General features: G+C 43.3%; 1 pseudogene; it reads right to left on the bottom strand.

The window, feature by feature from the left end:
• Positions 1 to 2,215: 2,215 nt before the first annotated feature.
• On the bottom strand, positions 2,216 to 4,664 carry LOC127682288 (serine/threonine-protein phosphatase PP1-gamma catalytic subunit-like; annotated as a pseudogene).
• Between the last annotated feature and the right edge of the window lie 1,396 nt (positions 4,665 to 6,060).

Below are 6,060 nucleotides of genomic sequence, written 5' to 3'. Positions count from 1 at the left end.
TTTCATTGTGTCCCTGTTCAGTTTCTGTTTTCCTGATTGGTCCATTGAGGAAAGTGCAGTGTTGAAGTCACCCACAATTAATGTGTTAGGTGCAATGTGTGCTTTAAGCTTTAGTAAAGTTTCTTTTATGAATGAGGGTGCCCTTGCATTTGGAGCATAGATGTTCAGGATTGAGAGTTCTTCTTGTTGTATTTTTCCTTTGACCAGCAAGAAGTGTTCCTCAGAGTCTCTTTTGATGACTTTGGGTTGAAAGTCAATTTTATCTGATATTAGAATGGCTACTCCAGCTTGTTTACTGAGACCATTTGCTTGTAAAATTGTCTTCCAGCCTTTTACTCTAAGGTAGTGTTTGTCTTTGACCCTGAGGTGTGTTTCCTGTATGCAGCAAAATGTAGGATCCTGTTTAAGTATCCAGTTGGTTAGTCTATGTGTTTTTATTGGAGGCATTGAGTCCATTGATGTTAAGAGATATTAAGGAATAGTGATTGTTACTTCCTGTCATTTTTGATGTTATTTTTAAAATTTGATTGGTTAACTTCTTTTGGGTTTGATGAAAGGTTACTATCTTGCTTTTTCCAGGGTGAAGTGTCCCTCCTTGTATTGGTGTTTTCCTCCTATTATCCTTTGTAGGGCTGGGTTTGTGGATAGATATTGGGTAAACTTGGTTTTGTCATGGAATATCTTCGAATAGTTTCTCCATCTATGGTGATTGAGAGTTTTGCTTGGTATAGTAGTTTTGGTTGGCATTTGTGTTTTCTTAGAGTCTGCATGAGATATGCTCAGGATCTTCTAGCTTTCATAGTCTCAGGTGAAAAGACTGGTGTGATTCTGATAGGTCTTCCTTTATATGTTACTTGTCCTTTTTCCCTTACTGCCTTTAATATTCTTTCTTTGTTTAGCACATTTGGTGTTTTGATTATTATGTGATGGGAGGTATTTCTGTTCTGGTCCAGTCTGTTTGGAGTTCTGTAGGCTTCTTGTATATTCATGGGCATCTCTCTCTTTAGGTTAGGGATGTTTTCTTCCATAATTCTATTGAAGATATTTGCTGGCCCTTTAAGTTGTAAATCTTCACTCTCATCTATGCCTATAATCCTTAGGTTTGGTCTTCTCATTGTGTCCTGGATTTCCTGGATATTTTGGGTTACAAGCTTTTTGCATTTTGCATTTTCTTTAACTGTTGAGTCCATGGTTTCTATGGTAGCTTCAGCATCTGAGATTCTTTCTTCTATCTCTTGTATTCTGTTGTTGATATTTGCATCTTTGTCCCCTGATTTCTTCCCAAGGTTTTCTATCTCCAAAGCTGTCTCCCTTTGAGTTTTCTTAGTTGTTTCTACTTCTGATATTGGATCCTGGATGGTTTTGCTTAGCTCCTTCAGTTGCTTGTTTGTGCTTTCCTGTAATTCTTTAAGAGATTTTTCTGTTTACTCTGTCATGACCTCAGCCTGTTGACCAAAGTTCTCCTGTATTTCTTTAAGTGATTTTTCCATTTCCTAGTTATTGGCTTTTGTATTCTCCTGGATTTCTTTCAATGATTTTTGTGTTTCCCCTGTAAGGGCTTCTAACCTTTGATCCATTTTCTCCTGAATTTCTTTAAATATGTCCTTCATGTGTTCCCGTACCAGCATCATGACTAGTGATTTTAAATCCAAATCTTGTTTTACTGGTGTGATGGGGTATCCAGGACATGCTGATAAAGGAGAATTGGGTTCAGATGCTGCCATATTGCCTTGATTTCTGTTAGTGATGTTCCTGCATTTGCCTTTTGCCATCTAGTTCTCACTGGTGTTAGTTGGTCTTGTCAATGCTGGACTCACCAGTGTAAGCTGCCTCTTCCCAGGTGGCCTCTGGTGCACAGCTGACCTCCTGCACTTCCTGGAGACCGGGTGCTGTGGCCCAGGCTGTTCAGATCTCGAAGCAGACACCTGAAGGCTCCCACAGGTACCTGCTGGACTCACCAGAGCACACTGACTCCTCCCAGACGGCTTCCCGGATGTCCCTCTTGTGTCTTCCAGGACCTGGAGATGTTGTGTTGCAGCCCAGGCTGTTCTGGATCCCGAAGCGGAGATCTGAGGGCTCCCGCCAGAGGCCTCAGGACTGGAACCTAAGCTCCGTGCTGCCGGAGCAAGCTGTGTGCTCCCAGTCTGCTCCTTTTGATTTATAAGCCTCAATGTCATTGCAGAATAAAGAATGTAGCAAAAGAAAGCATTATTATTCACTCACAGAGGACAGTGCTGTTTCTATAATTTGAAGCTTTCTGAATGGACAGGTTCAGGCCTGATCCAACTGTAAAAAGATTACTCAGTGAACAGACTATATGGAACTGTTCAAAGTGTCATTAACTCCATCATTAAGAGCTTACCCAGCCCATGTCCTCAAGGGTCTTCCCCAGTTTCTTTTCTATTAGTTTCAGTGTATCTGGTTTTATGTGGAGGTTCTTTTTTTTTATTCGATATATTCTTTATTTACATTTCAAGTGATTTTCCCTTTCCTGGATCCCCCCTCCCCCAAAATCCCATAAGCCCTCTTCTCTCTCCCTGTTCCTCAATTCACCCCTTCCCTGTCCTGGTATTCCCCACACTGCTACACTGAGCCTTTCCAGGACCAGGGACCACTCCTTCCTTCTTCTTGGGCATCATTTGATATGTGAATTGTGTCTTGGGTATTCCAAGCTTCTAGGCTAATATCCATTTATCAGTGAGTGCATACCATGAGTGTTCTTTTGAGACTGGGTTACCTCACTTAGGATGATGTTCTCCAGTTCCATCCATTTGTCTAAGAATTTCATGAATTCATTGTTTCTAATGGCTGAATAGTACTCCATTGTGTATATATACCACATTTTCTGTATCCATTCCTCCGTTGAGGGACATCTGGGTTCTTTCCAGCTTCTGGCTATTATAAATAGGGCTTCTATGAACATAGTGGAGCATGTATCCTTATTACATACTGGGGAATCCTCTGGGTATATGCTCAGGAGTGGTATAGTGGGGAGAGGGGTCCTCTGGAAGTATCATTTCCAGTTTTCTGAGGAACCGCCAGAAGAAGATCTCAGAAGATGGAAAAATCTTCCATGCTCTTGGATTGGCAGGATTAATATAGTAAAAATGGCCTTCTTGCCAAAAGAAATCTACAGGTTCAATGCAATCCACATCAAAATCCCAACTCAATTCTTCATAGACTTAGAAAGAGCAATTCTCAAATTCATCTGGAATAACAAAAAACCCAATTGTTTTACAAACTATTTTTGAATAGTTTGTACATGACAAGACAAAGAGGGAAAGCAGTCCCTTTCAAACTCAAAAAATTGCTTATAATGGTTTGTATCAACAGAATGTGTTTATGACAATTACATGTACAGACTCACACACCCTAGGGCTCTCTTTCAGTCCTAAAGAAAACAAGCATTTACATTATTCATGATTTGAATTAAGTTAAAAAAATAAATATCAGACAGGATAAACTGCTAGGGTGTACAATGTGATATCATCATCAGAGTTGTCTGGGAAGAGAACAGCAGTTAAAAACAAAACAAAACAAAAGAAAATGGTTTCTTGAGAATGAAGTGCCAGCATAATCGAAGTGGAGAAGGGCTCAACAGGTCTACTGGGGCCAGCTGACCAACTCACCACAGTTAAAAAGGCCATGTACGCTGTGCTACAAGTCCCAACACAGGCAGTATCAAGTGTCAAGTGACATCTGTTTCTTTGCTTGCTTTGTGGTCTCACCCCATGGCGGTGTGACAGGTCTCAAGGCCCTGAGCTTCTTTTTCTCTGCAGGCTTTAAAATCTGGAAGGAACACCTGAGGGTTTTATCCATACTCATCATGGTGTCTGCATTGTCAAACTCGAGACAGCAGTTGGGGGCGGAAAAGAGAGACTAACTGCCTCTTTGCAGAAAACTCAGACCCATCTTCAACGGCCTGATGGGCTCCGCGTATAAGATCCCAATCATGCTTATGGAGAAATTTTGCAACCACTTCTGCACCAAATGTGAAGGACACTCCTCTGTCATTTTCACGCCAGCCTAAGTCATCTTTATCGGGGTCAGACCACAAAAGATCACAAAGAGGACCTTGATCAGTTGGTCTCATAATTCGCAGAATCTGCTGCATAGATTGAAGTTCTGGTGATCAACCACCATGACAGCAGAATATCTTCTCATCCATGATGGCTGCTATCAGTAAGAAGTTAAAACAGCCTGTAAATGCTTTCCACAGCTTAATGCTGTATCTTCTTTTACATTCATCATAAAAATCCATAGCTTCTATTGATGTTGGCATACTCATGGTTCCCTCTGAGAAGAAGAAAGTTCTCTGGATACTTGATTTTGTAGGTCAGCAAGAGGCAGATCGTCTCTAGTGACTGTTTGCCTCTGTCCACATAGTCCCCAAGAAACAAACAGTCGCTCTTTGGAGGGAAGCCACCGTATTCAAACAGACGGAGCAAATCATAGTACTGCCCATGGGTGTCACAACATATCTTGAGTATTGCTTCAAGTTCTAAAAGGATAGGCTGACTGAGGAAGATCGCTGGAGACTTCAGGCAGAGTCCTCGGATTTCCTTCTCCTGGAGCTGGGCATTCCTGCCTGGCCTGGACCCTCTTCTCACTTCCAGCAGCGGTTGGATGATACTGTCGATGTTGAGTTTATTGATATCCACCATCGCTGTCCCGCTGCCGACTGGCCCTCTCGCACCCGAGTCTCACTGGTCCTCCTTCCCACAGGCCACGAGCCCCACGGGCCACGCCACAAGCCCCACGAGCAGTGGTGGCAGTGGTGGCGGTGACAGAAGCAGCCGCAGTGGGTCCCCCTAGCCCCGGGTCCTCAAGCCCCCAAGGTGCCCTGCTCCCAGCTTCCTTCTTCTCTCCATTTATGTCTTTCTCCATAAAGTCCTCTATCATTATCATGAGATATGGTTTAAGATCAGAATTTTGCTTTTCTGGTATGTTGGGGTATCCAGGACTTGCTGTAGTGGGAGAACTGGGTTCTGATGATGCCAAGTAGCATTGGTTTCTGTTGCTTATGTTCTTGCCCTTGCCTCTCCTCATCATCTAGGCATCTCTGGTGTTAGCTGGCCTCTCTCTCTCTCTCTCTCTCTCTCTCTTCTTGCTGTGAGCCTGTGAGCCTGGGTGTATCAGCACTCCTGGGGGTCAAGCTTTCTCTGTCAGCTGGGTGTGTCAACACTTCTATGGTACAAGCTTCCGTTGGGAGGGTTTGGGGTGTGGAGGGCTGTAGGAGAGGATCAGCTCCCAAGTGCAGATGGAAACAGGAAAGATTGTGTTCTCAGCTATGCTGAGGTTCCTGTGTCCACGAGGCCAGGGCTGGACCACTTGGCCAGGTATTGGGGCAGTAGTGGTGGTTTCACCTGTAAGCTTGGCTATGTCAACACTCCTGGGGGACAAGTTTTCTCAGGGCCGGATTGGGGTGACGAGGGGTGTGCCACAGGTTCAGTTCCCAGGTGCAGATGGAAACCAGAAGCTCTTTTTTTAAAGACAAGATTTCTCTATGTCTCTATGTATCCTGGGCCAGCCTGAAATTTGCTCTGTAGTCCAGACCAGTCTTGAACTCAGAGATCCACCTGCCTCTGCCTTCTAAGTGCTTGGGTCAAGGTGTGTGCCACCACTACCCAGCTCTCTTTTAGTTTTAAAAATACCCAATGTGGACTCAGAATAAGTTGTTATTGTTGTTGTTGTTGTTGTGTGTATGCCACAGCATGCATTAGAACAACTTTTGGGAATCAGTTGTCACCTTCTGACTTGTTGAGGTAGTGTGGTATCTTTTGTTCATTCCGTGGGTGCACTGCATACTCTTGGCTATTGTGAGTGAGATATCTCTGTCTCCTATCTCACTGTTGCAGTGTGCGTCTCCATATCTAGCTGAGTAACCTGGCTTCTCAAGCTGTCAAGCTGGCATAGCCAGTTCTTTTAAATGCTGAGCCATTTCCCAGGTTCCTGGCCTTAGATTTTAAAAACATTTTGCTCTTAGAATTATTTTGTGCTCGTGAGAATTATTGAGTACAACAAAGGATTTTTATGAGTTATATTTTATACACTTATTTT

Source organism: Apodemus sylvaticus, chromosome 4 (genome assembly GCF_947179515.1).
Source record: "Apodemus sylvaticus chromosome 4, mApoSyl1.1, whole genome shotgun sequence".
In the NCBI taxonomy this organism is placed as follows: Eukaryota; Metazoa; Chordata; class Mammalia; order Rodentia; family Muridae; genus Apodemus; species Apodemus sylvaticus.
Note: the sequence above shows the minus strand (reverse complement) of the source record. Positions and strands in the feature narration are given on the sequence as shown.